Raw genomic sequence first — 14,289 nt, 5'->3', positions numbered from 1 at the left:
CAGCTAAAACTGTGTGATAGCTAATCTGTGAACACTTTTCACCTCATAGTTACCCAAAACAAGTATGCTGTTTTGCTATTCCTCTTTTGGTTGCTGTACCTTTATCACTAAGTAATGTTAGAATGTTAGAATGTCTAACCCAATTGACAGCATGTTAAAATCCTTGCTGTGACAATCATCAGTCTTATTTTTGTGGTCTTGGCACAAGAGGTGAGAGGACTCACATGAGGTTAATGGGGCTTTGAGAAAATGTTGTGTTTCTTCAGCACAAGATAAGGTTCTCCTCTTCTGAGGGGAATCCTGTAACTTTATCAGATATAACAGCTTTCTCTGCCGAAGAGTTGAGATATTAGTCCGTGTGAAATGATTTATAGTTTTTCCTTGGCTTGCCTGCTGAATCTCGGTCAAAAAAAAAAAAAAAGTCTTATGGCAGATGTCAATTGTTCCTTGTTGGTCTGTGTGTAGAAATACGTACTACCACGAGAGTGGGTCAAAGCATTCAAATACAACCAGAACAGTTGTGTACACGACTGAGAGAATACCTGGGGTCAGACCCACAGAGGCAGAAGTTGAAATAAGCTGTTAGTTCAGAAAAGTGTTAAACTTCCTTTACTCATTTCTAGAGTGACATTTACCTAAAAATGTGAGTGTACAAGTAGGCAATAAATACATCTATAACTTACCACTGATAACACTCATTATCTGCACAATATTTGTGCTATTTCTTATCTCAAATATAGCACAAATGGTAATTTTTAACTATTACTGCTGGGTGCTTCCTCTTCAAAACACAGTTCAATAGCATAACATATAAAAGCAGATTTTAACAAGTGCAATAACATAATGTTTTAAGGAATCCAAGATACCTTCTGGTCCAAGACCACAGGGTAGCAGAGGGATTTGCAGGAAAAAAAAAATCACACAATCATATTTCCACATCTGCTCAGTAAAATCTGCAGAAGAAGAGAGTTCTGGCCAAATTGCATCTCCTTTATTCTTTCATTCTAACAGGTTTATAAATTAATTTGAACTGTCGCTATGATATGAACCTCATCAAAATATGTAGCCACAACTGTGTAAGAAGGATTGAGAATATTTTGCCAGATCTGGTTCCCCTTACATGCAGAACATTTTCTCAAAATTTTCCTTTATTAGAAGCAGCCTACTTTCCAGGTACATAACCACAGAGATAGACACTATTTTTTCAAAATCGGTTCCTCTAAGGTGTTAAAACATTTTTTTCAATGCAGCTCTTTGGCTACTGTGAGTATCTTTTGCAAGAATAAGCAACATTGAATAATGACTTCTATAGGAGATAGCAGCAGTCAATATAGATAAATTTGTGTGTCATGCTATTTCTGCTACACCATTGTGGTTCCACTCAAGAGCATTTGAAGTCCTAATGTAGAATGTGACGCCAAGTCATAGCATTGGAGATCATGGCTGAAATAATGCAGCTTTCTTTGAGATAATGTTCAAGTGAAGTAGGGATGCGGAAATGAAATCCCAGCTCTACTGAAATCATTGGTTTGCCATTGCAGCAATTTGAAATTTCTCAGATCAAGGAAGAAATCAAAGATTTCAACTTTTTAGCAAACATTGTAACTGCTATAACCGATGTTATGAGTCCTCTTCAGTTAAGGACCTGTGCTTAAACTACACCCTTGAATCTCAAAGGCATCAGAATGTTGAAGCTCCAACTAGGTGGAGTTCACACACAGTGTTTTATTTTGCACGTGACAATTCACATGCAAATTTTATGTAAATGTCCCTTTCCTCTCACTATTCAGAGCCTTTAAAAAAGTCTACCCTTAGTGCTTTGAATCACCCTGCTGGGTTAATGTAACACTAAACTTGAGTACAAATAAATAGCTTCTTTGAACCTCGCTCTTAGGACTTGTGTGTTCAACAGAATATTGACTTGGTATCAAATTCTGTACTGTTGCCTTAAGAGGCCCCAACAAAGTGCTGCAAAATCACAGCTATGTACAGCATAACACAACCCACTCCTAATTATTTCTGCCTGGAGTAGCTGCTGCTGTTGGATTTCTTGTCTTTTATGCTTAAAACAGCAGTGACGCAGTAATGAGTCAGGCCTTTGCTGGTACTTAAATATCCAGTGCTAGGTGCTATATAAAAACGTTAAAAAGAAAAATAACAAAATGAAAAAAAAAACAAGCATGTGTGCAAAACTTGACCAGCATGTGATAGGTCAGAGGTATGCAAATTGTGTACGAGGTGTACATAGTCAATCTCTTGCATTTACATACAGCTTTTTTTTTTTTTTTCAGTGTTGGTTAATGTCTGTGTACTTTGAGTGCTGTTTTGTCATTTCTGGCAGCCGTTGTGCACCTTCAAGCTTGTGCTGTCCTAAGGTGTAAAGCCAATCTCATACTTTATTTGTTTCAGTGTTACTAGATTGTTAACTAACAGTGTAAAGCGACATAGTAAAACATAACAAGAAGACATATTTTGTGGCTTTTTTTTTCCTCCCTGACAATAATCTGAGGAAGAACCGTGTTTTCTTGCCATGAGACAAAAAGAAAAAACAAACATGTCATTAGGCTGGACCTCCTACTTAGTATTTCTTTGACTTCTGGCTCATCGCTGTTGTCTCTTTACCTTCAGTCATGAAATAACTGATTGTCTGCATTCTCCTCAATCTATGAAGTTTTTGTCAGCTTTTCCACCACTTTGTTTTCCCTCTGCTAGTTTGCTGCTTCTGCTTTGTTCATGCACTTCTAATTAAAGTACTTGTTATTTTGATCTCAGGCACAGCCCCTGTAAATTTTCTTTCCTGTTCAGATCCATTCAGAGTCCACCTCTAAAGGATTCCTGGTCTGTCAGTTCACAATCTTATCTTCTCTTAGGAACAGTCCCCAGACCTTTTTTCTTTTTGTTGTTGTTGTGTTTGGGTTTGTTTTTTCTTCCCTCTTCCCTTCTGGTTACATTAGGCACAGGCTGTCTTCACTTGTGAGGCCTTTAGCGGCTTATGCCTACCTTAACAAAAGATATTTTTGTGTCTATACCTAAAATCATTCTGTGTTTAGAGCTCCCATTGTATCTAATTGGTTCAATACAAAGCCAAGTACCTATTTGTATGATTTATATCTAATCAAGAAATGATGACATTCTGTAATGTGTAGTTTTAGATTTTAAAGCAACGGTTTGGGGGCTTTTAGCATATAGTCATATTTTCTTAACATTCTTATGGAAATGTCTACAAAGCTACTCCATTACCTTCTTTCAAATCCTTCCTTCAACAATCTAGAGAAAGACCATGTTCCAGATATTACCACAGAAGTCAGAACCAGTTTTCTTTCGTATTCCCACACATCTGTACTTTAGTGTTTTTAAATGAGAAGCTTTCTTTTAGGGGTGGAGGGGAAGGAAGCTCTATGTTCTGTGGTGTTAGAACATCTGGCACAACAGGAGTTCTGATCCACAGCTACATCATTTGAACATTAGAACTATGAGATATATCCATGTAATTTTATGTTGTCCGATGCATTCATAGCCTGCTGATGATTATGTTGTGTGTCCCATCTGCACGTGACCTGCAAGGGACATGAACCCAGCTAGAGGATTTACTTTGTCACCGTTTCAGCTTTCTGTTCTGAAACTTTTTCATTCATTCCCTCTTCTGACGGCCCAAACAAGGACTGTGACACACAGTGGTATTTCGCTTTTTCCTGCTGCGTTCTCCCCACTAGTAGAAGGAACTGTGAAACCTTTGTCCCACTAGGGCCCGGTGGATGTGCTGCTTTAAAATCTGCCCATGCCCCCCCATCCAAAAAGGGGGAGGGGAAGGGAAGTGGGGTGCAAGGGTGCAAAAAAACTCAAGCACAGATCCGGCAACCTTGGAGGTTTTTTAGAGAAACGCTGAATGGAACAAGAACACATCCTTCCTTTCTTTACTGTATATCACAGGGAAACTGGCCTTGCAAAATCTTTTGAGGCGTGATTGTTTTGCCAGTGACCTGACCCAGGGTCAGAAAGAAAGATGCAAAAAATCTTACAGTCTGGATTTTGACTTGAGTTTTTATGTAAAAATGCAAGGCCCTTTACCCTAACTATGGCAAGCAAGATTAGAGCTTGAAGGCCAAATACAATTACCTGAGGTCACAAAGAGAGATTCACAGCTCAACGTGCCTCCCTGTAGCCTACAGGGTGGCACAGTAGTGGTGGAATGGAGCATATACTCCTCTTTTTTTGATATGCTTTATCTTCTGGTTTCCCTTCTGTGAATGTTTTATTTTCATTCCCTCAGTGAGAAGCTGCATTGTTGAAATTCATTCCATAACTTCAGCGGGGGAAGTCTGCAAGAATAAAGAAGTATATATATTAAAAATAAAGAGAAATAACAAAATGCAGAGTTTGTCATAACTTCCATTAAGCTACCTCAGTTTTGTTGCCCCCACCTGTTATTTCCCATTGGTGTTCACCCAGGCAAGATGCATTGAGGGATAAAAGAGAGAAAGTAAGATTACTTGGAGTCAGGGGAAATTAATGCGTTATTTGCAACAGAGCTGAAGTGCAGTGCATTGTATCGAAGGTAGCTTTAATTAAAACTTTTATTTCAGGAATAAAAGATGTAGGTTGAAGTCCATATGAGAGAAAAGAGGTGAAAAAAGTTGTGTTGTCTTGCGTTTTTCTGTTTGAGAGACTGCCTACAAGCCGAAGGCACTGTCTGTGCCAGGCTGCGTCTGGTACGTGTCGGGGTCTGCAGCCAGGTGAAGGGAACCCGGGCTGACTGTGGCCTCCTGAATTGGTGGCCTGGGTTTCTGCAACTCTCTCAGTCTGCTTCACGAAGGAAGTACTATCTTAAATCTACATAGTACTGATTAATCCAGCCCCTCTCCACTGTGCTCTCCTGCCCTGACACCTTTTATTAAAACTTAGGAAACGTATTTAGGAATAGTCTAAGGGTTGCTTTTGGTATTTTGTTCCTTCTTGGACGCAGACTTTCAGGATGTTTTACATCACTGTATGTAGCTGCAGTCCTTGCTTCTTTAAGTTTTCCTGCATAGCTAATTCTTCTGCTAGACCTTCTTAATGTAGGAACTGAAAATTCAGAGAATAACTCCTTGTACAGTATTTCTTTACCATAAGTTTTTGGCCAGGGAAATGGACATGTTTCACCTTCCACTCATTTGCTAGCCAACTAGTGTGTACAGAGGAAGCTAAATACTAAAAGGATTAAAGATTTCACTTCTCCCAAGATTCCCAAGAAAATTTTTCATTTGTTACAATCTGTTCCCTGAATGAAAGTATAGAGGAAATGTCACTGTTGCTGCCTTATGCATTTCCTTTACTGAAATGACAACATTTGGACTGGAATCTCATTCATTGTAATGTAAGTCCATGGCAATCAGCTAAATTGTTCTAGATTTTACATGAGATTGGAATCTGACCTGAAATGTTAGTTAAGTAAGAGTAGGATAAAGGATTGTTCTGAAAAATATTTCAGACTACATCTAGCCATCTGGATTGAGTCTACTGCCATCAATGTGTTCTGCAGATGTGAGAAGAACTGCCAGATTTTGATAGCTGTGCTGGCAACGGTGTTCTTACTGCCTTGAATGGTCCTTCCTTTCAGGAGCAGTATGAGTTGCAAAGTCTGGCTCCCATCCCCAAGGTAACCTACCTGTTTTAGAAGAGATCTTTTATTCAGCCAACCTGTCTTCCTTGAGAAGCAATGCTTGTTCAACTCCATAGAGAATTATTTATCAGTTATGTCACAAACACTTTAGCAAAGTGAAATGGTGTTAAATACATGACTTGTGGTTTTCATCCTGTTTGTTGGGGAAGAGGAAAGCCAAGTCAAACTTCTGGTATTAGTGTCTTCAAAATAAACTTAAGTAACTTTTTTCTTTTTAAAAAAATTACATTAAAAGTATAAAATTGTTTGCCTTTGACTCTAGAAAATGAACTTTTAGGAGACCCCTCACACTTTCATTGAGAAATTGCTTAACTCTTATTCAGGCAAAATTCCTGTTGGGTGATGTGATCTCACCCCTACTACACTTGTAGTATTCAGTTTGTTTCAAAGAGAGACTTCGTGTTGATGTCCACAAGTTGCAAGCTTACTGAAAGATTGCTTGAGAAAGAGATACAAAAACTTGACAGAAGATTTTGCAATTTGACTTATAGTTTTACAGAAAGGGCATTATCAAGAGAACTCTTAAATGAATAGAACAAGAAGCTATAGCCTACAAAACCCACAACACAAGACTGATTTTGCCAATTAAACACCTACTTCACCACAGGCAGCCAGGACTCGGCACCTAACCTGGGATGTGTGGCTTTGCTTGTTCTTTCACTCCCTGTGAGCATTTTTCATTTACTGCCATGCAGATAATGCATTGCATTTCACAGCACAGCAAGTTTAATCAGGACATGTCATCATTAATTTGTACGGATATGCACTGATGGACAGGGTTTTCCAGGAGCATGACTAGCTGTTTATCAAACGATCGTCAATTCTGGAGAAGAAATGGCGCAATCCCCCTGTTGTTTTACAGCATCTGTTTTATCACCTGCTCACAGGAGCACCTTTGTGTTTTGGGTTTTTTTCTTTTTCTTTTTTCTTTTCCTCCTGCTTCTCTGGGTTTCCCTTTGTAGCTGTCACTTGTAGACAGCTTCATTTATTTCTGCTGATTTCCAGCTCCTTTAAGAGAGAGGTCTAAAAGACAAGCTTGATTTATAGAACCATGTTATGGAACTGAAATGGTTAATGATGGCAAGACAAGACTAAATACCACAATCTGCATTTGATTTCTGATGCTTTCCTGTTATTTACAAAGTGTCTGAGTATCATAAATAATTTGCAGTTCAAAGTGAATACTTCTAAGTACTACAAAGCCAAATTCACATTTATTTCATTTGCTAATGTCTCCACTATATAACACAAAGCATAAAAAACCCTCTTATTGCTCTACAGTTTAACAAAAGAGCTATTAGATCAGCACAGAAACTCAAAAGGACTCATAGCAGCAGGTTAAGCAGAGGTGTGAGTTGTTTGGTCTTGCAGTGCCTACTATGGTAAAATTCTAAATCCAAGCACAGGGGATTTTACCTGACTAAGGACATCGGGGTTAACCTTTTAGTATGCAAAAGTCGTTATTTCACAAGTGTATTGTTTTATTGCTTTGGGGAGTTACACAGTGGGAATAGCTCTGAAAGCTAATCCTAGAGAATAATGATTTCATTTCAGTTGGACATACTGTGAATGGTTTGTAACAAGCAGAAGTAACACGCAACTTCTAAAATGAAATCACAGTCGCAAATATTTGAAGAAAAAAAAGTCACATAAACCAAAAGTTTTGTCACTGATACACAGTTAGGCACATCCACTTTAAATCCTTTCTGTTCTTGTTACTATCACATAGTCCATGCTAAGTTAAGGCATAGACTGCTAGCAGCAGTGACTAGTCGAATAATTTCACTACTTTATCTATAAAGATTTACATGTTTTAATGCCTATTTCTTTTTGAAGCTAAACATCCCAAATGTTATTGGCACAGAGGGAGGCAGAAGGGAAACAAAACAAAACAAAAAAGGCCATTAATCTCAGGGGCAAAAACATAAACTGAAAAAGGACACAGAAAGCTTAATCTTAAAAAGATGGAACTTAATAACTGTATAATAATTATCCTATCTGAAGATAAGTGATTTCATTGAAAGATTTGCTAAAGGAGATCAAACCCCACCCCTCTTTTTTTGGTAAAAAGATAAATATAAATTCTGTTCCATACACAGAGACCAAAAAAATCATCCTAAGGGACATCACACTTCAGCTGAAATAAGATACAGGCTATATCTGTAAGTGATATCTAATATTTGAAATTATATATAATTTTGATACTACAGTATCAAATAGTTACAAAAATAATCAAATATCTGCAGAATTTTTGTAAAGAGAGGGAAGATGTTAAGGATCTCTCTATATTCAGTTTATTTCAACAAAATAGTCTTAGCACTACTCACACTGACTTATGAAAAACTCGATGAATCAGATGTACTTATTGTCATTTTTATGTGCTATTTTTAAAAATTCTGAATGATCAAAGTTAACTTTGCCCACCCAAGTTGATACAAAGGACCTCTACATTCACTGTTAAAATAGTCTCCAGTGTCTAACATTACCTAACAACTTTCACACAGTTGTGTGAAGGGGGAAGGGGAAAATAATCAATGCCCAGCAGGAATTTTAGGGAAATAGATACTAACTCATCAGATCGGTACTGGGGACAGGTTCTTAGCCGAGGTAAATAGGAATAGCTGCCTCAGAGTCAGTGGAGTTGATTTATTACCAGCTGAAAGACTAGCGCTGGACCGACAATGTCCCAGCCCCTGTGGAAGGATATGTGCTATTCTCAGTGAATACAAATGGGGTGGGCCTTTTAAATGGGCCTGAGTGGAGGTTTTGTACATCTATGTGATTTGGCAAGTGGTCTGTTTTCTGAAGCCTGAAACGATTTGCAAATTTGGAGAAAGAATTCAACTAGAGGAAGGGAGGGGGAAAGAAAAAGGCAAAATTTTTGGTAAATGAAACTGTAAGGACAGGATGCCTGTGCAACCCTTCTATCAAGTGGGATGGAGCTAAAGGCACTTTTGTGGTGAGATTCAGCCTCCAAGCCTGTCTGCCTGAAGGGACTTCTGCCCTCATCCTCCAGGTTCTGCGAGAGCTCTCTATCATGAATCTTGATTTACTGGGGTGGAGGGTATCCTTTCCTCTCAAAGTTACACTTTAAAAATACTTTGGAGCAAGCCTAGAGTGTGTTTTTGTGAGCAGGAAGTAGTAAATAGAGTGTCTGTTTCAGGGAGGATAAATGCCTCAGGGCAAAGACTTGGATTGCTCTCTGAATTGGTGGGTTTCACAGAAGCTTTAATTGATAGCTGAAGAAATTAGGAACGTATTAATTTGTGCTTCATACCAAGCCCCCAGCCTCATCTCCCAGGGCCTCTGTTCCCTCCAGGATGGTCAGACAAGAGTGCACAGGGGTGCAGGAGAGGAGCAAAATACCTGTGGCACATTGGACACTTAGGTTGCAAGTGCTCAGCTGTAGCTGAAGTACCCTTATGCATAGAATGAGATTCTAAAGTAGTATATTTGATGCCATTGTCCTTCATAATACCTTAGTTGAATAACAGAAGGCACAGTGTGTGAAGTGGGGAAGTATTGGTCATGAAATATTTAGTTTCTTCAACTTTTTAAATGAGTAATTCGTCAGCATTTCACAAGAGACTTAACGATTATTGAATCTGGTCCTTACTTCAGCTGACGACATTTAACAAAATAATAATAATTATGAAGTATAAATATATAGCCACATATATGCATATTTATGCAAACTACTATAAGTGCAGTGGTTATAAGTTTAAATGTAACAACTAATTAAGAGCTGGAGTTTCAATGAATAGAACTATGGAATTAGTCTTTAAATCCAATTTTTCCTCCCTTTAAAATAATCTTTACTGTATTTATATTGTCTTCATAACAAAGGATGCAAAGCATTCCTCTTGGAAAAAAAAAAAAAATAGGAGGGCAAGGGTGTAAAATGCCAGAAATCCTTGAGCTGTATATTCATAATCTGAAATGTAGTTGGAACTGCAGGCAGCTTTAATGATAATGTTAATTCCCCGACCCCATCTCTGCTAACATTCCAATCCACTATTTCTTCTGGATTTGGTTTGGCAATCACATCCCACTCAATATGAAGGCGTGTGAGAGAGAAAAATCAGTCTGCTAGCATACTATATTGGACCCAATTTCTTACTCATCTCATGGCACTAAGTCTTCTTTTATCTGCAGGAATGCCAGCTGATAGAGCAAATGACAGATGAAGGAGTCACTTGCAACAGTTTGGCTACAAAATTCAGGATACTTTTTCTCCATTGTGAAATGCCCTTTGGTACTGGTGGGGGAAGGGGGGAAAACCAACAACAACAACAAAAAGGAAAAAAAAAAAACCACCACACGCACCACCAAAACATTAACCCAAAAACAACCAAAAAAGGCAGCTTGAAAAAAGAGTCACATTTTTGAAGGCGCCCAAATGAGCGGGCATCTGAATCTCAAATTCCTTTGTACCGTGACATGAGAACTCCATTTTTTTTTCCTAGATGCACGAATTGTTGGGGTGAAAGCCATCAGTAACTGACTTGTTAAAGGAAAAGAGCAAAGTGTGCTCAGTTTCTGAGAGGCTTACTCTTATTAACTGACAGGCTTTTTGTCTAGTTCACCAACATGTTGAACACCACGCAGCAGACTGCAGCATAGGGAATACATACAGTTTTCTAAAATGTTGTAGGACTGTAGTTCAATCTTTTCCTGTCCTAAATTCATTTACATTTATTCAAAATATTTTCCTCTTAACATTTTTAGGACTTCTGATCTTCTCAGAAAGAAATTGTTCTTTGCAAAGCTTTTATAAGCAGCTTCTATTTTTGTTTTCTGTTAGTAATGTAGCTCTTGCCAATTTTTACGAAATATTCTTGCACAAAATCACAAATTAGAATCACAAAATAATTTAGATAGATACCGCTTGAGATCATCTGGTCTTAGCCTCCTGCTTAAAACAGGACTGAAGGCTTAAAATCTCTGAGTTTAGACCAAGGCCTCGTCCAGTTGAGTTTTGAATATCTCCAAGGATAGAAATTCTACTATGTCTCTACTGCAGTGCCTGACTGCCAGCTTTAGGAAGATGTCTTCCTAGTGTCTAACTGGAAACTCCTCTCCTGCAAATTAAGTCCATTGCCTCTTCTCTGCTCCATGGATTAAACCGATCAGCCCATAGTTCCCTAGATCTGCCCTTCCTGAAAAGCAGTGTGACATCTGCCTGTCTCCAGTCCTCAGAGATCTCCCACAGAGACTGCAGAAGAGCGTGTCTCAACGGAACTTGCTGATTCCCTTAACGGCCTCTGAGATCATTCAGTCTGGTCCCATGGATTTGTATGTCCAATTTGTTTTGCATCTTTCACTATTCATTTTAACACAAATACTACATTTCTCAATGTTGCTTCCCAGGACTTAGTCACAAGTTAAAGTAAACCAAAGAAGATATCATGTACCTCATTCTTTTCTTGTCTTCTGTCATTAACTTCTCTGCCCCATTCAGCAATGGGCCCACACTTAGTATTTCTTTTTCTTCCAAGATGACAGCAGGTTCTTGTTGCCTTTTGCATCTCCTGCCATCTGACCTTTGGCTTTCCTAATTTTACTACTGAATGCCCAGGAAATGTTTTTATAACATTATTGGGTAGCCCAATATTGCTTCCACTTTCTTTACACTTCCTTTTTGCATTTGAGCTCAGTCAGGAATTACCCATTCAGCCAAGCTGGCTGTGCTTGGCTTTTTGCACATTGGAAAGGACAATTCTTGTACTTTGAGGAGACTGAAGGTCAACCAGCTCTCCTGGATGCCTTTGTCCTTCAAGGCAGTTTCCCATGTGACTATGCCTACAAATTTTGACTATTTGACTTCCTTATGTCTTCCAGGATCTTAAACTCTGCTGTCTCTTGTTCAGTTCTGCCAAGGTTACCCTTGACTACCACATTGTCAATCAGTTCTTTCTTATTTGAGAGTAGCCGCTGTGCCAGGAAGGCATACCCTTCCTGCATCTTCACTGTCTGTGTCAAAAAATTGTCCCTGATGTAGTCCAGAGATCTTGTGGATTCCTTGTGTCCTGAGACATCCCCATTCCAGCAGATATCAGTGTGGCTAAAGTCATCCTTAATGAACAGCTTGTGCAGGTCTAAGCCTTCTTTCAGGTTTTTCAAAAAGCATTTTTCCCTTTCCTATTCTTCGCCAAATGGTCTGTCCTTCATCCATTGCGGTCTTCTCGTCATGGTGTTGCCATCTGTCGTGTCAAAGTGTAATCTTTGACTGTCTCTATAACTTCTGGGTTGTTTGGTCGTTTTTTTTCTTTTGGTCACTGAAACGTAGAGCAGGTCCACTCCGCGCAATTTATTTATTTACCTATTTGCTCATCTGCTTACCTTCCTCATCCTCTCTGAGACACATCTTACTCAGATTGAGACTTGCTTAAAACATCAAAATCTATGCATTTCAATGTTCACAACTTTGCTGTCTGGGATGCAGATTAAACCAGTTTTTCTATGGTCTGAATGCCCTGAGTTTGTATTTGGATGAAATCTAAATTTTCTGAATGCTGAGAATTCTCCTGTGACTCTCTAGCTCTCCCGAAAGGATCTATACATAACTGATGTGACACTGAGGAAGGACATCTTATCTCTGAAAACCACAGGATACACCACATTCAGGAGTGTGCACAAGGACAATAACAATATAGGAATCAGAATATGGTATTGCAGTTGGGCTTTTGCACCAGGCTAGCTTGTGTTATCTCAGGTGCCAGTCATCAAATTGTATTATGCAGGTAAAGCTGTTGTGTTTTATAAGGTGTGACTATATTACGTCTTGAAAAATAATTCCCTGTCTTATGTCATGAAAACTTAAAACGTACAGACAACCTCTTGATTGACTGGAATTTGTTCTTCACCTTTATGGTACTCCGGGTTATGTTTCACAAAACAAAATGAGACCAAAATGTTGGTTCTGTCTTGAAGGAACCAAAATACTTTCTTACATGAGTTCACAGCAGAGTAACTGAATTTTGAAGAAACAAAACATTGGTCATTTCATAGTCCTGTGTTTATGTTCCTCTTACCTGTTCTGTTTCTCAAAGCTTTCACCTAGCAGTTGCTTAATACCTAGAAAAACCTGAGTGATCTCTTGGAGTAGCAAAAAGGTAGAGATATTCAATTGCAAAGACCAGCAGCAGTCTAAGGGCAAGAGCTGACTCTGCAAATCTTAATGAAAGTAAGACTCACTTGTGAGCTTCTAAATATACAGACCTCATAGATGATATTTCCACTGGATTCTTGAACTCTGGAAACAGTCCTGACATGACAGTATCCATGTTGCTTGTCTGTACTGAGTGGAAAACTCTGCTTCTTTTTGAGCAAAATCCCTTTTATTGGGGTTGTTTTTTTCACTTAAATACTTCAAATAAAATGTTCAATATTTCCTTACCTTGCTAAAATTAGTGCAAGCTATTTGCTAGCTATAGAGATGGTAGTTTGGTAGATGATTTAACAAAAGCATATAAGTATGTGAATGTTTTCATTGAAGACAATCGGTTTATCAACCTTCTTCAGGTTCAATATATTTTTAGGTATTTTATTGTAATGGGATTCTTCTTTTGAGATAAATTTCATGACCCATATTTTTGCAAGTAATCAGAAGGTACTCAGCTACTACAGACAAAAATAGCAATAATTCTTTCTTCCCCTTCTGTAGAGGAAATAGCTCAATTAGCTATTTTTATTTGCTTGCTTGTATGCATGAGAGAGTAGTTACCATCCATGCGGAAGTTGGATCCATCCAAGACAGTGGTTCTAGTGAACTTCATCATCATCAAATGATGCCCTCTATCAACATCTCAAGACAGATTTTGATGTCTAGGAACTTATGGATTGGTGAATTATCTTTCAGGTTAAATTTGTTTCTGGTTTTACAGATTTAAAGGTCTCTCTGAAGGCTATGTTTGGAAAGAAATTGCCTTGCATTTCAATCCAGACAAAACCTTTTTTTTTTTTTTTTTTTAAATCCTTCTAGCCTTGTCTCCATATGTTAAGTGCACAGCATGAATTAGAATACTTGTTTACCATCTGAGATCTGAGCAGAGGAGCTAGTTTCCACTAAGGCAGATCAAATGGGGTTATTAGATATAGATAGGAAAGAAAGGTTAAATTCATGTAGCATCAGTCAAATGAAACTGGGACCCTGGATGTTTGTATGTTGATAAATAACTGCTGGTGAGGGTGGAAAGTTAACAATTAGGCTAATTTAACATTCTTACCTCAATGCTGTGTCTTTGACCTAGGTCTCCCATTTACTAGCTCTTTGATGGCCGTGATTACTTATTCCAGCCTATTTCTGATTTTGAACTGGAATGCATGTTGGATGCAGAAAACATCCTGCAAATTTTGGAGTACAGAATCAAGGTTTTTTTAGTTTTCTGAAACCAAAAGCAAAACTGAATAGTGAGAAACTGGAAGAGAAGCCTCTCAGAAGGTGCACAGGAGACCTCAGGGAGAATTTCCAAGTTGTTTGGAGGCCCATATCATTAAAAAAAATCAAACAAGCAACTTACCAAAACAATAAGGCAAAGATCAGAGAGAAAACCGAGGCTTAAACATAGTAAGGATAGGAATAAACTACTCTACTGTCATGGTTTGATTGCAGGGTGACAATAAAA

The sequence above is a fragment of the Caloenas nicobarica genome, chromosome 2 (assembly GCF_036013445.1).
Source record: "Caloenas nicobarica isolate bCalNic1 chromosome 2, bCalNic1.hap1, whole genome shotgun sequence".
Classification (NCBI taxonomy): domain Eukaryota; kingdom Metazoa; phylum Chordata; class Aves; order Columbiformes; family Columbidae; genus Caloenas; species Caloenas nicobarica.
The sequence above is the reverse complement of the archived record's forward strand: the minus strand, read 5'-3'. Positions refer to the sequence as shown.